Source organism: Cololabis saira, unplaced genomic scaffold (assembly GCF_033807715.1).
Source record: "Cololabis saira isolate AMF1-May2022 unplaced genomic scaffold, fColSai1.1 scf036, whole genome shotgun sequence".
NCBI lineage: Eukaryota > Metazoa > Chordata > Actinopteri > Beloniformes > Belonidae > Cololabis > Cololabis saira.
The window spans coordinates 22,516-45,961 of record NW_026906200.1 but is presented as its reverse complement, the minus strand read 5'-3'; the positions used below and the strand labels follow the sequence as shown (position 1 = coordinate 45,961).

The 23,446-nt window shown below is 51.9% G+C and overlaps 10 non-coding genes across 10 annotated transcripts; all 10 read right to left on the bottom strand.

Moving 5' to 3' along the window:
• Nucleotides 1-1,040: 1,040 nt before the first annotated feature.
• Nucleotides 1,041-1,114, bottom strand: trnai-aau (transfer RNA isoleucine (anticodon AAU)). The gene has a single exon. It is a non-coding gene; the product is annotated as a tRNA-Ile (tRNA).
• Nucleotides 1,115-3,507: 2,393 nt separating this feature from the next.
• trnai-aau (transfer RNA isoleucine (anticodon AAU)) lies at nucleotides 3,508-3,581 on the bottom strand. Its single transcript has one exon. It is a non-coding gene; the product is annotated as a tRNA-Ile (tRNA).
• A 2,318-nt stretch (nucleotides 3,582-5,899) lies between these two features.
• Nucleotides 5,900-5,973, bottom strand: trnai-aau (transfer RNA isoleucine (anticodon AAU)). Its single transcript has one exon. It is a non-coding gene; the product is annotated as a tRNA-Ile (tRNA).
• Nucleotides 5,974-8,365: 2,392 nt separating this feature from the next.
• trnai-aau (transfer RNA isoleucine (anticodon AAU)) lies at nucleotides 8,366-8,439 on the bottom strand. The gene has a single exon. It is a non-coding gene; the product is annotated as a tRNA-Ile (tRNA).
• A 2,391-nt stretch (nucleotides 8,440-10,830) lies between these two features.
• Nucleotides 10,831-10,904, bottom strand: trnai-aau (transfer RNA isoleucine (anticodon AAU)). The gene has a single exon. It is a non-coding gene; the product is annotated as a tRNA-Ile (tRNA).
• Nucleotides 10,905-13,295: 2,391 nt separating this feature from the next.
• On the bottom strand, nucleotides 13,296-13,369 carry trnai-aau (transfer RNA isoleucine (anticodon AAU)). The gene has a single exon. It is a non-coding gene; the product is annotated as a tRNA-Ile (tRNA).
• A 2,392-nt stretch (nucleotides 13,370-15,761) lies between these two features.
• trnai-aau (transfer RNA isoleucine (anticodon AAU)) lies at nucleotides 15,762-15,835 on the bottom strand. The gene has a single exon. It is a non-coding gene; the product is annotated as a tRNA-Ile (tRNA).
• A 2,391-nt stretch (nucleotides 15,836-18,226) lies between these two features.
• Nucleotides 18,227-18,300, bottom strand: trnai-aau (transfer RNA isoleucine (anticodon AAU)). Its single transcript has one exon. It is a non-coding gene; the product is annotated as a tRNA-Ile (tRNA).
• A 2,369-nt stretch (nucleotides 18,301-20,669) lies between these two features.
• trnai-aau (transfer RNA isoleucine (anticodon AAU)) lies at nucleotides 20,670-20,743 on the bottom strand. Its single transcript has one exon. It is a non-coding gene; the product is annotated as a tRNA-Ile (tRNA).
• A 2,393-nt stretch (nucleotides 20,744-23,136) lies between these two features.
• On the bottom strand, nucleotides 23,137-23,210 carry trnai-aau (transfer RNA isoleucine (anticodon AAU)). Its single transcript has one exon. It is a non-coding gene; the product is annotated as a tRNA-Ile (tRNA).
• Nucleotides 23,211-23,446: the final 236 nt, after the last annotated feature.

The following is a 23,446-nucleotide window of genomic DNA, read 5'->3' as shown; positions in this document are numbered from 1 at the left end:
CTCCTGGGGTCTGGTGGTGGAAGCTCCTGGGGTCTGGTGCTGGAAGCTCTGGTGGTGGAAGCTCCTGGGGTCTGGTGCTGGAAGCTCCTGGGGTCTGGTGGTGGAAGCTCTGGTGGTGGAAACTCCTGGGGTCTGGTGGTGATTTTGCTGGGGTATGGTGGTGAATGCTCCTGAGGTCTGGTGGTGGAAGCTCCAGGAGTCTGGTGGTGGAAGCTGGGGGTCGAGCTAGTGGGGTCTGGGGGTGGAAGCTGCTGGGGTCTGGTGGTGGAAGCTTCTGGGGTCTGGTGGTGGAAGCTGGGGGTCGAGCTAGTGGGGGATAACTGTCACAGACCTGGCTGAATCCATTTAGACTCTAGACCCCCTGTTTGGACCCTGACCAGACTTTGGGAACAGTGGGTGGTTCAGCAGAGTGGCGCAGCGGAAGCGGGCTGGGCCCATAACCCAGAGGTCGATGGATCGAAACCATCCTCTGCTAGATACAACTTCAGCTATATTATGAGTCTACTCGGGGACTGGTGGTGGAAGCTGGGGGTCTGGTGGTGGAAGCTCCTGTGTTCTGGTAGTGATTTTGCTGGGGTCTGGTGGTGAATGCTCCTGGGGTCTGGTGCTGGAAGCTCCAGGAGTCTGGTGATGGAAGCTCCTGGGTTCTGGTGGTGGAAGCTGGGGGTCGAGCTAGTGGGGTCTGGGGGTGGAAGCTGGGTGTCTGGTGGTGGAAGCTGCTGGGGTGCTCCTGGGGTCTGGTGGTAGAGACTTTTTTAAAGCTTGATGATTATACTTCATCACTGAGAGTTATGTGTATTCTCATTTTTTAAATGTTTTTTATGGAAAGTACTTTGATTTGTACATGAGATGTGTAATAAAAATAAGCTTTCCTCACTTCATAAACTTAAATTCCTTATGTTTGAGTTATCTTTATTTCCTCTTAGCTTTAAGTCAGGTGATTATCAGACTTGACGAATTATTGTCGCACACCAAAGCTAACAATGGAACATACAATCTTTAGAGTCTGAAGTTTTTAAAGATATGCAGAGTAAGCAGTTTGGCCAGTATGGGGATTGAACCCATGACCTTGGCGTTATTAGCACCACCCTCTGACCTTCTGAGCTAACCGGCCTCAATGCTGGCGGCGTGTGTGTGTGTGTGTGAGCGAGCAGGTGGGTCCCCTGAGGGGAAAATACAAGAATGTGTGCGCGTGTGAACTTTTACATGTTGATCTTAACTTCACACTCAGATATACCATATACTTATCTATGGCAGATAACTGTCACAGACCTGGCTGAGTCCATTTAGACTCTAGACCCCCTGTTTGGACCCTGACCAGAATTTGGGAACAGTGGGTGGTTCAGCAGAGTGGCGCAGCGGAAGCGTGCTGGGCCCATAACCCAGAGGTCGATGGATCGAAACCATCCTCTGCTAGATACAATTTCAGCTATATTATGAGTCTACTGTGAGATACTACCCTTGTCTCATTTAATAACAAACATAAAGTGATGTCATTATTTGTACAACTCCTCATGACTATGTTAAGAAGTGTTTTGTTTAGTTTCCTGCAAAGTAAACATAGTGGGAAGTGTTTCTTTCCACATTTAATAGTGTACAAACTCAGAATTTCACACAGAGCCTATGAGAAGCATATGAGCGTTTACCATATTTAGTTACAACTACAAAACACTTAACTGACGTTTTATTCTTTATTACTGAACTAAATGTTTGTCCAGATGGAAGCAACAGTATTTGTTTCCTTGCGCTGACCAAAGGTCCTAACAAAAGGTCCTGAAACCAGAACATGAGTGAAAAGCAATATACGCCTGAGCATCTGACAGAGTGCTGTCCATGGTACCAGGAGCGTCTGGGTGTTTAGGGTACCAGGGCCCTGGTCGTCCAAGTAAGCGGGCTGGCTCTTTCACTCCGGTGGCCGGTTGGGGGGGGGGCTTAAGAGCGGGTCCCCGGGTTCGGACGGTGAGCCGGGTCTTTGGGTGGCTCCAGGTGAGCCGGGTTTTTTGGGCAGCGGGACGGTGAGCCGCGAGGCTGAGTGGCTTTCAGCGACGTGCTGCCTGTCAGTTTTTCTCCGGGTTGAAGGTCTTGTTTCGGGCCTGAGGCTAAGTGGCTCCGGACCGGCTGTGGTGTGTTTTTCTCTGGGCCGAGGGGAGGGGTAAGCGGATGTAAGCCCCGCGATTCTCGGCTGGATCTCCGCGGTCTCAGCGCCACGAGAATGCGGATGAAGCCCCCCGATTCTCGGCTCGGCTCGCCACGAGGCTCTGGTCGAGCTGGTCCGGGATTCCACGCACCTCCGGGGACTGGTGGTGGAAGCTGGGGGTCTGGTGGTTATGCTGCTGGGGACTGGTGGTGATTTTGCTGGGGTCTGGTGGTGGAAGCTCCTGGGGTCTGGTGGTGGAAGCTCCTGGGGTCTGGTGGTGGAAGCTCCTGGGGTCTGGTGGTGGAAGCTCCTGGGGTCTGGTGGTGGAAGCTCTGGTGGTGGAAGCTCCTGGGGTCTGGTGGTGGAAGCTCCTGGGGTCTGGTGCTGGAAGCTCTGGTGGTGGAAGCTCCTGGGGTCTGGTGGTGGAAGCTCCTGGGGTCTGGTGGTGATTTTGCTGGGGTATGGTGGTGAATGCTCCTGAGGTCTGGTGGTGGAAGCTCCTGAGGTCTGGTGGTGGAAGCTCCAGGAGTCTGGTGGTGGAAGCTGGGGGTCGAGCTAGTGGGGTCTGGGGGTGGAAGCTGCTGGGGTCTGGTGGTGGAAGCTTCTGGGGTCTGGTGGTGGAAGCTGGGGGTCGAGCTATTGGGGGATAACTGTCACAGACCTGGCTGAATCCATTTAGACTCTAGACCCCCTGTTTGGACCCTGACCAGACCTTGGGAACAGTGGGTGGTTCAGCAGAGTGGCGCAGGGGAAGCGTGCTGGGCCCATAACCCAGAGGTCGATGGATCGAAACCATCCTCTGCTAGATACAACTTCAGCTATATTATGAGTCTACTCGGGGACTGGTGGTGGAAGCTGGGGGTCTGGTGGTGGAAGCTCCTGTGTTCTGGTAGTGATTTTGCTGGGGTCTGGTGGTGAATGCTCCTGGGGTCTGGTGCTGGAAGCTCCAGGAGTCTGGTGATGGAAGCTCCTGGGTTCTGGTGGTGGAAGCTGGGGGTCGAGCTAGTGGGGTCTGGGGGTGGAAGCTGGGTGTCTGGTGGTGGAAGCTGCTGGGGTGCTCCTGGGGTCTGGTGGTAGAGACTTTTTTAAAGCTTGATGATTATACTTCATCACTGAGAGTTATGTGTATTCTCATTTTTTAAATGTTTTTTATGAAAAGTACTTTGATTTGTACATGAGATGTGTAATATAAATAAGCTTTCCTCACTTCATAAACTTAAATTCCTTATGTTTGAGTTATCTTTATTTCCTCTTAGCTTTAAGTCAGGTGATTATCAGACTTGACGAATTATTGTCGCACACCAAAGCTAACAATGGAACATACAATCTTTAGAGTCTGAAGTTTTTAAAGATATGCAGAGTAAGCAGTTTGGCCAGTATGGGGATTGAACCCATGACCTTGGCGTTATTAGCACCACGCTCTGACCTTCTGAGCTAACCGGCCTCAATGCTGGCGGCGTGTGTGTGTGTGTGTGAGCGAGCAGGTGGGTCCCCTGAGGGGAAAATACAAGAATGTGTGCGCGTGTGAACTTTTACATGTTGATCTTAACTTCACACTCAGATATACCATATACTTATCTATGGCAGATAACTGTCACAGACCTGGCTGAGTCCATTTAGACTCTAGACCCCCTGTTTGGACCCTGACCAGAATTTGGGAACAGTGGGTGGTTCAGCAGAGTGGCGCAGCGGAAGCGTGCTGGGCCCATAACCCAGAGGTCGATGGATCGAAACCATCCTCTGCTAGATACAACTTCAGCTATATTATGAGTCTACTGTGAGATACTACCCTTGTCTCATTTAATAACAAACATAAAGTGATGTCATTATTTGTACAACTCCTCATGACTATGTTAAGAAGTGTTTTGTTTAGTTTCCTGCAAAGTAAACATAGTGGGAAGTGTTTCTTTCCACATCTAATAGTGTACAAACTCAGAATTTCACACAGAGCCTATGAGAAGCATATGAGCGTTTACCATATTTAGTTACAACTACAAAACACTTAACTGACGTTTTATTCTTTATTACTGAACTAAATGTTTGTCCAGATGGAAGCAACAGTATTTGTTTCCTTGCGCTGACCAAAGGTCCTAACAAAAGGTCCTGAAACCAGAACATGAGGGAAAAGCAATATACGCCTGAGCATCTGACAGAGTGCTGTCCATGGTACCAGGAGCGTCTGGGTGTTTAGGGTACCAGGGCCCTGGTCGTCCAAGTAAGCGGGCTGGCTCTTTCACTCCGGTGGCCGGTTGGGGGGGGGCTTAAGAGCGGGTCCCCGGGTTCGGACGGTGAGCCGGGTCTTTGGGTGGCTCCAGGTGAGCCGGGTTTTTTGGGCAGCGGGACGGTGAGCCGCGAGGCTGAGTGGCTTTCAGCGACGTGCTGCCTGTCAGTTTTTCTCCGGGTTGAAGGTCTTGTTTCGGGCCTGAGGCTAAGTGGCTCCGGACCGGCTGTGGTGTGTTTTTCTCTGGGCCGAGGGGAGGGGTAAGCGGATGTAAGCCCCGCGATTCTCGGCTGGATCTCCGCGGTCTCAGCGCCACGAGAATGCGGATGAAGCCCCCCGATTCTCGGCTCGCCACGAGGCTCTGGTCGAGCTGGTCCGGGATTCCACGCACCTCCGGGGACTGGTGGTGGAAGCTGGGGGTCTGGTGGTTATGCTGCTGGGGACTGGTGGTGATTTTGCTGGGGTCTGGTGGTGGAAGCTCCTGGGGTCTGGTGGTGGAAGCTCCTGGGGTCTGGTGGTGGAAGCTCCTGGGGTCTGGTGCTGGAAGCTCTGGTGGTGGAAGCTCCTGGGGTCTGGTGCTGGAAGCTCCTGGGGTCTGGTGGTGGAAGCTCTGGTGGTGGAAACTCCTGGGGTCTGGTGGTGATTTTGCTGGGGTATGGTGGTGAATGCTCCTGAGGTCTGGTGGTGGAAGCTCCAGGAGTCTGGTGGTGGAAGCTGGGGGTCGAGCTAGTGGGGTCTGGGGGTGGAAGCTGCTGGGGTCTGGTGGTGGAAGCTTCTGGGGTCTGGTGGTGGAAGCTGGGGGTCGAGCTAGTGGGGGATAACTGTCACAGACCTGGCTGAATCCATTTAGACTCTAGACCCCCTGTTTGGACCCTGACCAGACTTTGGGAACAGTGGGTGGTTCAGCAGAGTGGCGCAGCGGAAGCGTGCTGGGCCCATAACCCAGAGGTCGATGGATCGAAACCATCCTCTGCTAGATACAACTTCAGCTATATTATGAGTCTACTCGGGGACTGGTGGTGGAAGCTGGGGGTCTGGTGGTGGAAGCTCCTGTGTTCTGGTAGTGATTTTGCTGGGGTCTGGTGGTGAATGCTCCTGGGGTCTGGTGCTGGAAGCTCCAGGAGTCTGGTGATGGAAGCTCCTGGGTTCTGGTGGTGGAAGCTGGGGGTCGAGCTAGTGGGGTCTGGGGGTGGAAGCTGGGTGTCTGGTGGTGGAAGCTGCTGGGGTGCTCCTGGGGTCTGGTGGTAGAGACTTTTTTAAAGCTTGATGATTATACTTCATCACTGAGAGTTATGTGTATTCTCATTTTTTAAATGTTTTTTATGAAAAGTACTTTGATTTGTACATGAGATGTGTAATAAAAATAAGCTTTCTTCACTTCATAAACTTAAATTCCTTATGTTTGAGTTATCTTTACTTCCTCTTAGCTTTAAGTCAGGTGATTATCAGACTTGACGAATTATTGTCGCACACCAAAGCTAACAATGGAACATACAATCTTTAGAGTCTGAAGTTTTTAAAGATATGCAGAGTAAGCAGTTTGGCCAGTATGGGGATTGAACCCATGACCTTGGCGTTATTAGCACCACGCTCTGACCTTCTGAGCTAACCGGCCTCAATGCTGGCGGCGTGTGTGTGTGTGTGTGAGCGAGCAGGTGGGTCCCCTGAGGGGAAAATACAAGAATGTGTGCGCGTGTGAACTTTTACATGTTGATCTTAACTTCACACTCAGATATACCATATACTTATCTATGGCAGATAACTGTCACAGACCTGGCTGAGTCCATTTAGACTCTAGACCCCCTGTTTGGACCCTGACCAGAATTTGGGAACAGTGGGTGGTTCAGCAGAGTGGCGCAGCGGAAGCGTGCTGGGCCCATAACCCAGAGGTCGATGGATCGAAACCATCCTCTGCTAGATACAACTTCAGCTATATTATGAGTCTACTGTGAGATACTACCCTTGTCTCATTTAATAACAAACATAAAGTGATGTCATTATTTGTACAACTCCTCATGACTATGTTAAGAAGTGTTTTGTTTAGTTTCCTGCAAAGTAAACATAGTGGGAAGTGTTTCTTTCCACATCTAATAGTGTACAAACTCAGAATTTCACACAGAGCCTATGAGAAGCATATGAGCGTTTACCATATTTAGTTACAACTACAAAACACTTAACTGACGTTTTATTCTTTATTACTGAACTAAATGTTTGTCCAGATGGAAGCAACAGTATTTGTTTCCTTGCGCTGACCAAAGGTCCTAACAAAAGGTCCTGAAACCAGAACATGAGTGAAAAGCAATATACGCCTGAGCATCTGACAGAGTGCTGTCCATGGTACCAGGAGCGTCTGGGTGTTTAGGGTACCAGGGCCCTGGTCGTCCAAGTAAGCGGGCTGGCTCTTTCACTCCGGTGGCCGGTTGGGGGGGGGCTTAAGAGCGGGTCCCCGGGTTCGGACGGTGAGCCGGGTCTTTGGGTGGCTCCAGGTGAGCCGGGTTTTTTGGGCAGCGGGACGGTGAGCCGCGAGGCTGAGTGGCTTTCAGCGACGTGCTGCCTGTCAGTTTTTCTCCGGGTTGAAGGTCTTGTTTCGGGCCTGAGGCTAAGTGGCTCCGGACCGGCTGTGGTGTGTTTTTCTCTGAGCCGAGGGGAGGGGTAAGCGGATGTAAGCCCCGCGATTCTCGGCTGGATCTCCGCGGTCTCAGCGCCACGAGAATGCGGATGAAGCCCCCCGATTCTCGGCTCGGCTCGCCACGAGGCTCTGGTCGAGCTGGTCCGGGATTCCACGCACCTCCGGGGACTGGTGGTGGAAGCTGGGGGTCTGGTGGTTATGCTGCTGGGGACTGGTGGTGATTTTTCTGGGGTCTGGTGGTGGAAGCTCCTGGGGTCTGGTGGTGGAAGCTCCTGGGGTCTGGTGGTGGAAGCTCCTGGGGTCTGGTGGTGGAAGCTCCTGGGGTCTGGTGGTGGAAGCTCTGGTGGTGGAAGCTCCTGGGGTCTGGTGGTGGAAGCTCCTGGGGTCTGGTGCTGGAAGCTCTGGTGGTGGAAGCTCCTGGGGTCTGGTGGTGGAAGCTCCTGGGGTCTGGTGGTGATTTTGCTGGGGTATGGTGGTGAATGCTCCTGAGGTCTGGTGGTGGAAGCTCCTGAGGTCTGGTGGTGGAAGCTCCAGGAGTCTGGTGGTGGAAGCTGGGGGTCGAGCTAGTGGGGTCTGGGGGTGGAAGCTGCTGGGGTCTGGTGGTGGAAGCTTCTGGGGTCTGGTGGTGGAAGCTGGGGGTCGAGCTAGTGGGGGATAACTGTCACAGACCTGGCTGAATCCATTTAGACTCTAGACCCCCTGTTTGGACCCTGACCAGACTTTGGGAACAGTGGGTGGTTCAGCAGAGTGGCGCAGGGGAAGCGTGCTGGGCCCATAACCCAGAGGTCGATGGATCGAAACCATCCTCTGCTAGATACAACTTCAGCTATATTATGAGTCTACTCGGGGACTGGTGGTGGAAGCTGGGGGTCTGGTGGTGGAAGCTCCTGTGTTCTGGTAGTGATTTTGCTGGGGTCTGGTGGTGAATGCTCCTGGGGTCTGGTGCTGGAAGCTCCAGGAGTCTGGTGATGGAAGCTCCTGGGTTCTGGTGGTGGAAGCTGGGGGTCGAGCTAGTGGGGTCTGGGGGTGGAAGCTGGGTGTCTGGTGGTGGAAGCTGCTGGGGTGCTCCTGGGGTCTGGTGGTAGAGACTTTTTTAAAGCTTGATGATTATACTTCATCACTGAGAGTTATGTGTATTCTCATTTTTTAAATGTTTTTTATGGAAAGTACTTTGATTTGTACATGAGATGTGTAATAAAAATAAGCTTTCCTCACTTCATAAACTTAAATTCCTTATGTTTGAGTTATCTTTATTTCCTCTTAGCTTTAAGTCAGGTGATTATCAGACTTGACGAATTATTGTCGCACACCAAAGCTAACAATGGAACATACAATCTTTAGAGTCTGAAGTTTTTAAAGATATGCAGAGTAAGCAGTTTGGCCAGTATGGGGATTGAACCCATGACCTTGGCGTTATTAGCACCACCCTCTGACCTTCTGAGCTAACCGGCCTCAATGCTGGCGGCGTGTGTGTGTGTGTGTGAGCGAGCAGGTGGGTCCCCTGAGGGGAAAATACAAGAATGTGTGCGCGTGTGAACTTTTACATGTTGATCTTAACTTCACACTCAGATATACCATATACTTATCTATGGCAGATAACTGTCACAGACCTGGCTGAGTCCATTTAGACTCTAGACCCCCTGTTTGGACCCTGACCAGAATTTGGGAACAGTGGGTGGTTCAGCAGAGTGGCGCAGCGGAAGCGTGCTGGGCCCATAACCCAGAGGTCGATGGATCGAAACCATCCTCTGCTAGATACAACTTCAGCTATATTATGAGTCTACTGTGAGATACTACCCTTGTCTCATTTAATAACAAACATAAAGTGATGTCATTATTTGTACAACTCCTCATGACTATGTTAAGAAGTGTTTTGTTTAGTTTCCTGCAAAGTAAACATAGTGGGAAGTGTTTCTTTCCACATTTAATAGTGTACAAACTCAGAATTTCACACAGAGCCTATGAGAAGCATATGAGCGTTTACCATATTTAGTTACAACTACAAAACACTTAACTGACGTTTTATTCTTTATTACTGAACTAAATGTTTGTCCAGATGGAAGCAACAGTATTTGTTTCCTTGCGCTGACCAAAGGTCCTAACAAAAGGTCCTGAAACCAGAACATGAGTGAAAAGCAATATACGCCTGAGCATCTGACAGAGTGCTGTCCATGGTACCAGGAGCGTCTGGGTGTTTAGGGTACCAGGGCCCTGGTCGTCCAAGTAAGCGGGCTGGCTCTTTCACTCTGGTGGCCGGTTGGGGGGGGGCTTAAGAGCGGGTCCCCGGGTTCGGACGTGAGCCGGGTCTTTGGGTGGCTCCAGGTGAGCCGGGTTTTTTGGGCAGCGGGACGGTGAGCCGCGAGGCTGAGTGGCTTTCAGCGACGTGCTGCCTGTCAGTTTTTCTCCGGGTTGAAGGTCTTGTTTCGGGCCTGAGGCTAAGTGGCTCCGGACCGGCTGTGGTGTGTTTTTCTCTGGGCCGAGGGGAGGGGTAAGCGGATGTAAGCCCCGCGATTCTCGGCTGGATCTCCGCGGTCTCAGCGCCACGAGAATGCGGATGAAGCCCCCCGATTCTCGGCTCGGCTCGCCACGAGGCTCTGGTCGAGCTGGTCCGGGATTCCACGCACCTCCGGGGACTGGTGGTGGAAGCTGGGGGTCTGGTGGTTATGCTGCTGGGGACTGGTGGTGATTTTTCTGGGGTCTGGTGGTGGAAGCTCCTGGGGTCTGGTGGTGGAAGCTCCTGGGGTCTGGTGGTGGAAGCTCCTGGGGTCTGGTGGTGGAAGCTCCTGGGGTCTGGTGGTGGAAGCTCCTGGGGTCTGGTGGTGGAAGCTCCTGGGGTCTGGTGCTGGAAGCTCTGGTGGTGGAAGCTCCTGGGGTCTGGTGCTGGAAGCTCCTGGGGTCTGGTGGTGGAAGCTCTGGTGGTGGAAACTCCTGGGGTCTGGTGGTGATTTTGCTGGGGTATGGTGGTGAATGCTCCTGAGGTCTGGTGGTGGAAGCTCCAGGAGTCTGGTGGTGGAAGCTGGGGGTCGAGCTAGTGGGGTCTGGGGGTGGAAGCTGCTGGGGTCTGGTGGTGGAAGCTTCTGGGGTCTGGTGGTGGAAGCTGGGGGTCGAGCTAGTGGGGGATAACTGTCACAGACCTGGCTGAATCCATTTAGACTCTAGACCCCCTGTTTGGACCCTGACCAGACTTTGGGAACAGTGGGTGGTTCAGCAGAGTGGCGCAGCGGAAGCGGGCTGGGCCCATAACCCAGAGGTCGATGGATCGAAACCATCCTCTGCTAGATACAACTTCAGCTATATTATGAGTCTACTCGGGGACTGGTGGTGGAAGCTGGGGGTCTGGTGGTGGAAGCTCCTGTGTTCTGGTAGTGATTTTGCTGGGGTCTGGTGGTGAATGCTCCTGGGGTCTGGTGCTGGAAGCTCCAGGAGTCTGGTGATGGAAGCTCCTGGGTTCTGGTGGTGGAAGCTGGGGGTCGAGCTAGTGGGGTCTGGGGGTGGAAGCTGGGTGTCTGGTGGTGGAAGCTGCTGGGGTGCTCCTGGGGTCTGGTGGTAGAGACTTTTTTAAAGCTTGATGATTATACTTCATCACTGAGAGTTATGTGTATTCTCATTTTTTAAATGTTTTTTATGGAAAGTACTTTGATTTGTACATGAGATGTGTAATAAAAATAAGCTTTCCTCACTTCATAAACTTAAATTCCTTATGTTTGAGTTATCTTTATTTCCTCTTAGCTTTAAGTCAGGTGATTATCAGACTTGACGAATTATTGTCGCACACCAAAGCTAACAATGGAACATACAATCTTTAGAGTCTGAAGTTTTTAAAGATATGCAGAGTAAGCAGTTTGGCCAGTATGGGGATTGAACCCATGACCTTGGCGTTATTAGCACCACCCTCTGACCTTCTGAGCTAACCGGCCTCAATGCTGGCGGCGTGTGTGTGTGTGTGTGAGCGAGCAGGTGGGTCCCCTGAGGGGAAAATACAAGAATGTGTGCGCGTGTGAACTTTTACATGTTGATCTTAACTTCACACTCAGATATACCATATACTTATCTATGGCAGATAACTGTCACAGACCTGGTTGAGTCCATTTAGACTCTAGACCCCCTGTTTGGACCCTGACCAGAATTTGGGAACAGTGGGTGGTTCAGCAGAGTGGCGCAGCGGAAGCGTGCTGGGCCCATAACCCAGAGGTCGATGGATCGAAACCATCCTCTGCTAGATACAATTTCAGCTATATTATGAGTCTACTGTGAGATACTACCCTTGTCTCATTTAATAACAAACATAAAGTGATGTCATTATTTGTACAACTCCTCATGACTATGTTAAGAAGTGTTTTGTTTAGTTTCCTGCAAAGTAAACATAGTGGGAAGTGTTTCTTTCCACATTTAATAGTGTACAAACTCAGAATTTCACACAGAGCCTATGAGAAGCATATGAGCGTTTACCATATTTAGTTACAACTACAAAACACTTAACTGACGTTTTATTCTTTATTACTGAACTAAATGTTTGTCCAGATGGAAGCAACAGTATTTGTTTCCTTGCGCTGACCAAAGGTCCTAACAAAAGGTCCTGAAACCAGAACATGAGTGAAAAGCAATATACGCCTGAGCATCTGACAGAGTGCTGTCCATGGTACCAAGAGCGTCTGGGTGTTTAGGGTACCAGGGCCCTGGTCGTCCAAGTAAGCGGGCTGGCTCTTTCACTCTGGTGGCCGGTTGGGGGGGGGCTTAAGAGCGGGTCCCCGGGTTCGGACGTGAGCCGGGTCTTTGGGTGGCTCCAGGTGAGCCGGGTTTTTTGGGCAGCGGGACGGTGAGCCGCGAGGCTGAGTGGCTTTCAGCGACGTGCTGCCTGTCAGTTTTTCTCCGGGTTGAAGGTCTTGTTTCGGGCCTGAGGCTAAGTGGCTCCGGACCGGCTGTGGTGTGTTTTTCTCTGGGCCGAGGGGAGGGGTAAGCGGATGTAAGCCCCGCGATTCTCGGCTGGATCTCCGCGGTCTCAGCGCCACGAGAATGCGGATGAAGCCCCCCGATTCTCGGCTCGGCTCGCCACGAGGCTCTGGTCGAGCTGGTCCGGGATTCCACGCACCTCCGGGGACTGGTGGTGGAAGCTGGGGGTCTGGTGGTTATGCTGCTGGGGACTGGTGGTGATTTTTCTGGGGTCTGGTGGTGGAAGCTCCTGGGGTCTGGTGGTGGAAGCTCCTGGGGTCTGGTGGTGGAAGCTCCTGGGGTCTGGTGGTGGAAGCTCCTGGGGTCTGGTGGTGGAAGCTCTGGTGGTGGAAGCTCCTGGGGTCTGGTGGTGGAAGCTCCTGGGGTCTGGTGCTGGAAGCTCTGGTGGTGGAAGCTCCTGGGGTCTGGTGGTGGAAGCTCCTGGGGTCTGGTGGTGATTTTGCTGGGGTATGGTGGTGAATGCTCCTGAGGTCTGGTGGTGGAAGCTCCTGAGGTCTGGTGGTGGAAGCTCCAGGAGTCTGGTGGTGGAAGCTGGGGGTCGAGCTAGTGGGGTCTGGGGGTGGAAGCTGCTGGGGTCTGGTGGTGGAAGCTTCTGGGGTCTGGTGGTGGAAGCTGGGGGTCGAGCTAGTGGGGGATAACTGTCACAGACCTGGCTGAATCCATTTAGACTCTAGACCCCCTGTTTGGACCCTGACCAGACTTTGGGAACAGTGGGTGGTTCAGCAGAGTGGCGCAGGGGAAGCGTGCTGGGCCCATAACCCAGAGGTCGATGGATCGAAACCATCCTCTGCTAGATACAACTTCAGCTATATTATGAGTCTACTCGGGGACTGGTGGTGGAAGCTGGGGGTCTGGTGGTGGAAGCTCCTGTGTTCTGGTAGTGATTTTGCTGGGGTCTGGTGGTGAATGCTCCTGGGGTCTGGTGCTGGAAGCTCCAGGAGTCTGGTGATGGAAGCTCCTGGGTTCTGGTGGTGGAAGCTGGGGGTCGAGCTAGTGGGGTCTGGGGGTGGAAGCTGGGTGTCTGGTGGTGGAAGCTGCTGGGGTGCTCCTGGGGTCTGGTGGTAGAGACTTTTTTAAAGCTTGATGATTATACTTCATCACTGAGAGTTATGTGTATTCTCATTTTTTAAATGTTTTTTATGGAAAGTACTTTGATTTGTACATGAGATGTGTAATAAAAATAAGCTTTCCTCACTTCATAAACTTAAATTCCTTATGTTTGAGTTATCTTTATTTCCTCTTAGCTTTAAGTCAGGTGATTATCAGACTTGACGAATTATTGTCGCACACCAAAGCTAACAATGGAACATACAATCTTTAGAGTCTGAAGTTTTTAAAGATATGCAGAGTAAGCAGTTTGGCCAGTATGGGGATTGAACCCATGACCTTGGCGTTATTAGCACCACCCTCTGACCTTCTGAGCTAACCGGCCTCAATGCTGGCGGCGTGTGTGTGTGTGTGTGAGCGAGCAGGTGGGTCCCCTGAGGGGAAAATACAAGAATGTGTGCGCGTGTGAACTTTTACATGTTGATCTTAACTTCACACTCAGATATACCATATACTTATCTATGGCAGATAACTGTCACAGACCTGGCTGAGTCCATTTAGACTCTAGACCCCCTGTTTGGACCCTGACCAGAATTTGGGAACAGTGGGTGGTTCAGCAGAGTGGCGCAGCGGAAGCGTGCTGGGCCCATAACCCAGAGGTCGATGGATCGAAACCATCCTCTGCTAGATACAACTTCAGCTATATTATGAGTCTACTGTGAGATACTACCCTTGTCTCATTTAATAACAAACATAAAGTGATGTCATTATTTGTACAACTCCTCATGACTATGTTAAGAAGTGTTTTGTTTAGTTTCCTGCAAAGTAAACATAGTGGGAAGTGTTTCTTTCCACATCTAATAGTGTACAAACTCAGAATTTCACACAGAGCCTATGAGAAGCATATGAGCGTTTACCATATTTAGTTACAACTACAAAACACTTAACTGACGTTTTATTCTTTATTACTGAACTAAATGTTTGTCCAGATGGAAGCAACAGTATTTGTTTCCTTGCGCTGACCAAAGGTCCTAACAAAAGGTCCTGAAACCAGAACATGAGTGAAAAGCAATATACGCCTGAGCATCTGACAGAGTGCTGTCCATGGTACCAGGAGCGTCTGGGTGTTTAGGGTACCAGGGCCCTGGTCGTCCAAGTAAGCGGGCTGGCTCTTTCACTCTGGTGGCCGGTTGGGGGGGGGGCTTAAGAGCGGGTCCCCGGGTTCGGACGTGAGCCGGGTCTTTGGGTGGCTCCAGGTGAGCCGGGTTTTTTGGGCAGCGGGACGGTGAGCCGCGAGGCTGAGTGGCTTTCAGCGACGTGCTGCCTGTCAGTTTTTCTCCGGGTTGAAGGTCTTGTTTCGGGCCTGAGGCTAAGTGGCTCCGGACCGGCTGTGGTGTGTTTTTCTCTGGGCCGAGGGGAGGGGTAAGCGGATGTAAGCCCCGCGATTCTCGGCTGGATCTCCGCGGTCTCAGCGCCACGAGAATGCGGATGAAGCCCCCCGATTCTCGGCTCGGCTCGCCACGAGGCTCTGGTCGAGCTGGTCCGGGATTCCACGCACCTCCGGGGACTGGTGGTGGAAGCTGGGGGTCTGGTGGTTATGCTGCTGGGGACTGGTGGTGATTTTTCTGGGGTCTGGTGGTGGAAGCTCCTGGGGTCTGGTGGTGGAAGCTCCTGGGGTCTGGTGGTGGAAGCTCCTGGGGTCTGGTGGTGGAAGCTCCTGGGGTCTGGTGGTGGAAGCTCCTGGGGTCTGGTGCTGGAAGCTCCTGGGGTCTGGTGCTGGAAGCTCTGGTGGTGGAAGCTCCTGGGGTCTGGTGCTGGAAGCTCCTGGGGTCTGGTGGTGGAAGCTCTGGTGGTGGAAACTCCTGGGGTCTGGTGGTGATTTTGCTGGGGTATGGTGGTGAATGCTCCTGAGGTCTGGTGGTGGAAGCTCCAGGAGTCTGGTGGTGGAAGCTGGGGGTCGAGCTAGTGGGGTCTGGGGGTGGAAGCTGCTGGGGTCTGGTGGTGGAAGCTTCTGGGGTCTGGTGGTGGAAGCTGGGGGTCGAGCTAGTGGGGGATAACTGTCACAGACCTGGCTGAATCCATTTAGACTCTAGACCCCCTGTTTGGACCCTGACCAGACTTTGGGAACAGTGGGTGGTTCAGCAGAGTGGCGCAGCGGAAGCGGGCTGGGCCCATAACCCAGAGGTCGATGGATCGAAACCATCCTCTGCTAGATACAACTTCAGCTATATTATGAGTCTACTCGGGGACTGGTGGTGGAAGCTGGGGGTCTGGTGGTGGAAGCTCCTGTGTTCTGGTAGTGATTTTGCTGGGGTCTGGTGGTGAATGCTCCTGGGGTCTGGTGCTGGAAGCTCCAGGAGTCTGGTGATGGAAGCTCCTGGGTTCTGGTGGTGGAAGCTGGGGGTCGAGCTAGTGGGGTCTGGGGGTGGAAGCTGGGTGTCTGGTGGTGGAAGCTGCTGGGGTGCTCCTGGGGTCTGGTGGTAGAGACTTTTTTAAAGCTTGATGATTATACTTCATCACTGAGAGTTATGTGTATTCTCATTTTTTAAATGTTTTTTATGGAAAGTACTTTGATTTGTACATGAGATGTGTAATAAAAATAAGCTTTCCTCACTTCATAAACTTAAATTCCTTATGTTTGAGTTATCTTTATTTCCTCTTAGCTTTAAGTCAGGTGATTATCAGACTTGACGAATTATTGTCGCACACCAAAGCTAACAATGGAACATACAATCTTTAGAGTCTGAAGTTTTTAAAGATATGCAGAGTAAGCAGTTTGGCCAGTATGGGGATTGAACCCATGACCTTGGCGTTATTAGCACCACCCTCTGACCTTCTGAGCTAACCGGCCTCAATGCTGGCGGCGTGTGTGTGTGTGTGTGAGCGAGCAGGTGGGTCCCCTGAGGGGAAAATACAAGAATGTGTGCGCGTGTGAACTTTTACATGTTGATCTTAACTTCACACTCAGATATACCATATACTTATCTATGGCAGATAACTGTCACAGACCTGGCTGAGTCCATTTAGACTCTAGACCCCCTGTTTGGACCCTGACCAGAATTTGGGAACAGTGGGTGGTTCAGCAGAGTGGCGCAGCGGAAGCGTGCTGGGCCCATAACCCAGAGGTCGATGGATCGAAACCATCCTCTGCTAGATACAATTTCAGCTATATTATGAGTCTACTGTGAGATACTACCCTTGTCTCATTTAATAACAAACATAAAGTGATGTCATTATTTGTACAACTCCTCATGACTATGTTAAGAAGTGTTTTGTTTAGTTTCCTGCAAAGTAAACATAGTGGGAAGTGTTTCTTTCCACATTTAATAGTGTACAAACTCAGAATTTCACACAGAGCCTATGAGAAGCATATGAGCGTTTACCATATTTAGTTACAACTACAAAACACTTAACTGACGTTTTATTCTTTATTACTGAACTAAATGTTTGTCCAGATGGAAGCAACAGTATTTGTTTCCTTGCGCTGACCAAAGGTCCTAACAAAAGGTCCTGAAACCAGAACATGAGTGAAAAGCAATATACGCCTGAGCATCTGACAGAGTGCTGTCCATGGTACCAAGAGCGTCTGGGTGTTTAGGGTACCAGGGCCCTGGTCGTCCAAGTAAGCGGGCTGGCTCTTTCACTCTGGTGGCCGGTTGGGGGGGGGCTTAAGAGCGGGTCCCCGGGTTCGGACGTGAGCCGGGTCTTTGGGTGGCTCCAGGTGAGCCGGGTTTTTTGGGCAGCGGGACGGTGAGCCGCGAGGCTGAGTGGCTTTCAGCGACGTGCTGCCTGTCAGTTTTTCTCCGGGTTGAAGGTCTTGTTTCGGGCCTGAGGCTAAGTGGCTCCGGACCGGCTGTGGTGTGTTTTTCTCTGGGCCGAGGGGAGGGGTAAGCGGATGTAAGCCCCGCGATTCTCGGCTGGATCTCCGCGGTCTCAGCGCCACGAGAATGCGGATGAAGCCCCCCGATTCTCGGCTCGGCTCGCCACGAGGCTCTGGTCGAGCTGGTCCGGGATTCCACGCACCTCCGGGGACTGGTGGTGGAAGCTGGGGGTCTGGTGGTTATGCTGCTGGGGACTGGTGGTGATTTTTCTGGGGTCTGGTGGTGGAAGCTCCTGGGGTCTGGTGGTGGAAGCTCCTGGGGTCTGGTGGTGGAAGCTCCTGGGGTCTGGTGGTGGAAGCTCCTGGGGTCTGGTGGTGGAAGCTCTGGTGGTGGAAGCTCCTGGGGTCTGGTGGTGGAAGCTCCTGGGGTCTGGTGCTGGAAGCTCTGGTGGTGGAAGCTCCTGGGGTCTGGTGGTGGAAGCTCCTGGGGTCTGGTGGTGATTTTGCTGGGGTATGGTGGTGAATGCTCCTGAGGTCTGGTGGTGGAAGCTCCTGAGGTCTGGTGGTGGAAGCTCCAGGAGTCTGGTGGTGGAAGCTGGGGGTCGAGCTAGTGGGGTCTGGGGGTGGAAGCTGCTGGGGTCTGGTGGTGGAAGCTTCTGGGGTCTGGTGGTGGAAGCTGGGGGTCGAGCTAGTGGGGGATAACTGTCACAGACCTGGCTGAATCCATTTAGACTCTAGACCCCCTGTTTGGACCCTGACCAGACTTTGGGAACAGTGGGTGGTTCAGCAGAGTGGCGCAGGGGAAGCGTGCTGGGCCCATAACCCAGAGGTCGATGGATCGAAACCATCCTCTGCTAGATACAACTTCAGCTATATTATGAGTCTACTCGGGGACTGGTGGTGGAAGCTGGGGGTCTGGTGGTGGAAGCTCCTGTGTTCTGGTAGTGATTTTGCTGGGGTCTGGTGGTGAATGCTCCTGGGGTCTGGTGCTGGAAGCTCCAGGAGTCTGGTGATGGAAGCTCCTGGGTTCTGGTGGTGGAAGCTGGGGGTCGAGCTAGTGGGGTCTGGGGGTGGAAGCTGGGTGTCTGGTGGTGGAAGCTGCTGGGGTGCTCCTGGGGTCTGGTGGTAGAGACTTTTTTAAAGCTTGATGATTATACTTCATCACTGAGAGTTATGTGTATTCTCATTTTTTAAATGTTTTTTATGGAAAGTACTTTGATTTGTACATGAGATGTGTAATAAAAATAAGCTTTCCTCACTTCATAAACTTAAATTCCTTATGTTTGAGTTATCTTTATTTCCTCTTAGCTTTAAGTCAGGTGATTATCAGACTTGACGAATTATTGTCGCACACCAAAGCTAACAATGGAACATACAATCTTTAGAGTCTGAAGTTTTTAAAGATATGCAGAGTAAGCAGTTTGGCCAGTATGGGGATTGAACCCATGACCTTGGCGTTATTAGCACCACCCTCTGACCTTCTGAGCTAACCGGCCTCAATGCTGGCGGCGTGTGTGTGTGTGTGTGAGCGAGCAGGTGGGTCCCCTGAGGGGAAAATACAAGAATGTGTGCGCGTGTGAACTTTTACATGTTGATCTTAACTTCACACTCAGATATACCATATACTTATCTATGGCAGATAACTGTCACAGACCTGGCTGAGTCCATTTAGACTCTAGACCCCCTGTTTGGACCCTGACCAGAATTTGGGAACAGTGGGTGGTTCAGCAGAGTGGCGCAGCGGAAGCGTGCTGGGCCCATAACCCAGAGGTCGATGGATCGAAACCATCCTCTGCTAGATACAACTTCAGCTATATTATGAGTCTACTGTGAGATACTACCCTTGTCTCATTTAATAACAAACATAAAGTGATGTCATTATTTGTACAACTCCTCATGACTATGTTAAGAAGTGTTTTGTTTAGTTTCCTGCAAAGTAAACATAGTGGGAAGTGTTTCTTTCCACATCTAATAGTGTACAAACTCAGAATTTCACACAGAGCCTATGAGAAGCATATGAGCGTTTACCATATTTAGTTACAACTACAAAACACTTAACTGACGTTTTATTCTTTATTACTGAACTAAATGTTTGTCCAGATGGAAGCAACAGTATTTGTTTCCTTGCGCTGACCAAAGGTCCTAACAAAAGGTCCTGAAACCAGAACATGAGTGAAAAGCAATATACGCCTGAGCATCTGACAGAGTGCTGTCCATGGTACCAGGAGCGTCTGGGTGTTTAGGGTACCAGGGCCCTGGTCGTCCAAGTAAGCGGGCTGGCTCTTTCACTCTGGTGGCCGGTTGGGGGGGGGGCTTAAGAGCGGGTCCCCGGGTTCGGACGTGAGCCGGGTCTTTGGGTGGCTCCAGGTGAGCCGGGTTTTTTGGGCAGCGGGACGGTGAGCCGCGAGGCTGAGTGGCTTTCAGCGACGTGCTGCCTGTCAGTTTTTCTCCGGGTTGAAGGTCTTGTTTCGGGCCTGAGGCTAAGTGGCTCCGGACCGGCTGTGGTGTGTTTTTCTCTGGGCCGAGGGGAGGGGTAAGCGGATGTAAGCCCCGCGATTCTCGGCTGGATCTCCGCGGTCTCAGCGCCACGAGAATGCGGATGAAGCCCCCCGATTCTCGGCTCGGCTCGCCACGAGGCTCTGGTCGAGCTGGTCCGGGATTCCACGCACCTCCGGGGACTGGTGGTGGAAGCTGGGGGTCTGGTGGTTATGCTGCTGGGGACTGGTGGTGATTTTTCTGGGGTCTGGTGGTGGAAGCTCCTGGGGTCTGGTGGTGGAAGCTCCTGGGGTCTGGTGGTGGAAGCTCCTGGGGTCTGGTGGTGGAAGCTCCTGGGGTCTGGTGGTGGAAGCTCCTGGGGTCTGGTGCTGGAAGCTCTGGTGGTGGAAGCTCCTGGGGTCTGGTGCTGGAAGCTCCTGGGGTCTGGTGGTGGAAGCTCTGGTGGTGGAAACTCCTGGGGTCTGGTGGTGATTTTGCTGGGGTATGGTGGTGAATGCTCCTGAGGTCTGGTGGTGGAAGCTCCAGGAGTCTGGTGGTGGAAGCTGGGGGTCGAGCTAGTGGGGTCTGGGGGTGGAAGCTGCTGGGGTCTGGTGGTGGAAGCTTCTGGGGTCTGGTGGTGGAAGCTGGGGGTCGAGCTAGTGGGGGATAACTGTCACAGACCTGGCTGAATCCATTTAGACTCTAGACCCCCTGTTTGGACCCTGACCAGACTTTGGGAACAGTGGGTGGTTCAGCAGAGTGGCGCAGCGGAAGCGGGCTGGGCCCATAACCCAGAGGTCGATGGATCGAAACCATCCTCTGCTAGATACAACTTCAGCTATATTATGAGTCTACTCGGGGACTGGTGGTGGAAGCTGGGGGTCTGGTGGTGGAAGCTCCTGTGTTCTGGTAGTGATTTTGCTGGGGTCTGGTGGTGAATGCTCCTGGGGTCTGGTGCTGGAAGCTCCAGGAGTCTGGTGATGGAAGCTCCTGGGTTCTGGTGGTGGAAGCTGGGGGTCGAGCTAGTGGGGTCTGGGGGTGGAAGCTGGGTGTCTGGTGGTGGAAGCTGCTGGGGTGCTCCTGGGGTCTGGTGGTAGAGACTTTTTTAAAGCTTGATGATTATACTTCATCACTGAGAGTTATGTGTATTCTCATTTTTTAAATGTTTTTTATGGAAAGTACTTTGATTTGTACATGAGATGTGTAATAAAAATAAGCTTTCCTCACTTCATAAACTTAAATTCCTTATGTTTGAGTTATCTTTATTTCCTCTTAGCTTTAAGTCAGGTGATTATCAGACTTGACGAATTATTGTCGCACACCAAAGCTAACAATGGAACATACAATCTTTAGAGTCTGAAGTTTTTAAAGATATGCAGAGTAAGCAGTTTGGCCAGTATGGGGATTGAACCCATGACCTTGGCGTTATTAGCACCACCCTCTGACCTTCTGAGCTAACCGGCCTCAATGCTGGCGGCGTGTGTGTGTGTGTGTGAGCGAGCAGGTGGGTCCCCTGAGGGGAAAATACAAGAATGTGTGCGCGTGTGAACTTTTACATGTTGATCTTAACTTCACACTCAGATATACCATATACTTATCTATGGCAGATAACTGTCACAGACCTGGCTGAGTCCATTTAGACTCTAGACCCCCTGTTTGGACCCTGACCAGAATTTGGGAACAGTGGGTGGTTCAGCAGAGTGGCGCAGCGGAAGCGTGCTGGGCCCATAACCCAGAGGTCGATGGATCGAAACCATCCTCTGCTAGATACAACTTCAGCTATATTATGAGTCTACTGTGAGATACTACCCTTGTCTCATTTAATAACAAACATAAAGTGATGTCATTATTTGTACAACTCCTCATGACTATGTTAAGAAGTGTTTTGTTTAGTTTCCTGCAAAGTAAACATAGTGGGAAGTGTTTCTTTCCACATCTAATAGTGTACAAACTCAGAATTTCACACAGAGCCTATGAGAAGCATATGAGCGTTTACCATATTTAGTTACAACTACAAAACACTTAACTGACGTTTTATTCTTTATTACTGAACTAAATGTTTGTCCAGATGGAAGCAACAGTATTTGTTTCCTTGCGCTGACCAAAGGTCCTAACAAAAGGTCCTGAAACCAGAACATGAGTGAAAAGCAATATACGCCTGAGCATCTGACAGAGTGCTGTCCATGGTACCAGGAGCGTCTGGGTGTTTAGGGTACCAGGGCCCTGGTCGTCCAAGTAAGCGGGCTGGCTCTTTCACTCCGGTGGCCGGTTGGGGGGGGGGCTTAAGAGCGGGTCCCCGGGTTCGGACGGTGAGCCGGGTCTTTGGGTGGCTCCAGGTGAGCCGGGTTTTTTGGGCAGCGGGACGGTGAGCCGCGAGGCTGAGTGGCTTTCAGCGACGTGCTGCCTGTCAGTTTTTCTCCGGGTTGAAGGTCTTGTTTCGGGCCTGAGGCTAAGTGGCTCCGGACCGGCTGTGGTGTGTTTTTCTCTGGGCCGAGGGGAGGGGTAAGCGGATGTAAGCCCCGCGATTCTCGGCTGGATCTCCGCGGTCTCAGCGCCACCAGAATGCGGATGAAGCCCCCCGATTCTCGGCTCGGCTCCCCACGAGGCTCTGGTCGAGCTGGTCCGGGATTCCACGCACCTCCGGGGACTGGTGGTGGAAGCTGGGGGTCTGGTGGTTATGCTGCTGGGGACTGGTGGTGATTTTGCTGGGGTCTGGTGGTGGAAGCTCCTGGGGTCTGGTGGTGGAAGCTCCTGGGGTCTGGTGGTGGAAGCTCCTGGGGTCTGGTGGTGGAAGCTCCTGGGGTCTGGTGGTGGAAGCTCTGGTGGTGGAAGCTCCTGGGGTCTGGTGGTGGAAGCTCCTGGGGTCTGGTGCTGGAAGCTCTGGTGGTGGAAGCTCCTGGGGTCTGGTGGTGGAAGCTCCTGGGGTCTGGTGGTGATTTTGCTGGGGTATGGTGGTGAATGCTCCTGAGGTCTGGTGGTGGAAGCTCCTGAGGTCTGGTGGTGGAAGCTCCAGGAGTCTGGTGGTGGAAGCTGGGGGTCGAGCTAGTGGGGTCTGGGGGTGGAAGCTGCTGGGGTCTGGTGGTGGAAGCTTCTGGGGTCTGGTGGTGGAAGCTGGGGGTCGAGCTAGTGGGGGATAACTGTCACAGACCTGGCTGAATCCATTTAGACTCTAGACCCCCTGTTTGGACCCTGACCAGACTTTGGGAACAGTGGGTGGTTCAGCAGAGTGGCGCAGGGGAAGCGTGCTGGGCCCATAACCCAGAGGTCGATGGATCGAAACCATCCTCTGCTAGATACAACTTCAGCTATATTATGAGTCTACTCGGGGACTGGTGGTGGAAGCTGGGGGTCTGGTGGTGGAAGCTCCTGTGTTCTGGTAGTGATTTTGCTGGGGTCTGGTGGTGAATGCTCCTGGGGTCTGGTGCTGGAAGCTCCAGGAGTCTGGTGATGGAAGCTCCTGGGTTCTGGTGGTGGAAGCTGGGGGTCGAGCTAGTGGGGTCTGGGGGTGGAAGCTGGGTGTCTGGTGGTGGAAGCTGCTGGGGTGCTCCTGGGGTCTGGTGGTAGAGACTTTTTTAAAGCTTGATGATTATACTTCATCACTGAGAGTTATGTGTATTCTCATTTTTTAAATGTTTTTTATGAAAAGTACTTTGATTTGTACATGAGATGTGTAATACAAATAAGCTTTCCTCACTTCATAAACTTAAATTCCTTATGTTTGAGTTATCTTTATTTCCTCTTAGCTTTAAGTCAGGTGATTATCAGACTTGACGAATTATTGTCGCACACCAAAGCTAACAATGGAACATACAATCTTTAGAGTCTGAAGTTTTTAAAGATATGCAGAGTAAGCAGTTTGGCCAGTATGGGGATTGAACCCATGACCTTGGCGTTATTAGCACCACGCTCTGACCTTCTGAGCTAACCGGCCTCAATGCTGGCGGCGTGTGTGTGTGTGTGTGAGCGAGCAGGTGGGTCCCCTGAGGGGAAAATACAGGAATGTGTGCGCGTGTGAACTTTTACATGTTGATCTTAACTTCACACTCAGATATACCATATACTTATCTATGGCAGATAACTGTCACAGACCTGGCTGAGTCCATTTAGACTCTAGACCCCCTGTTTGGACCCTGACCAGACTTTGGGAACAGTGGGTGGATCAGCAGA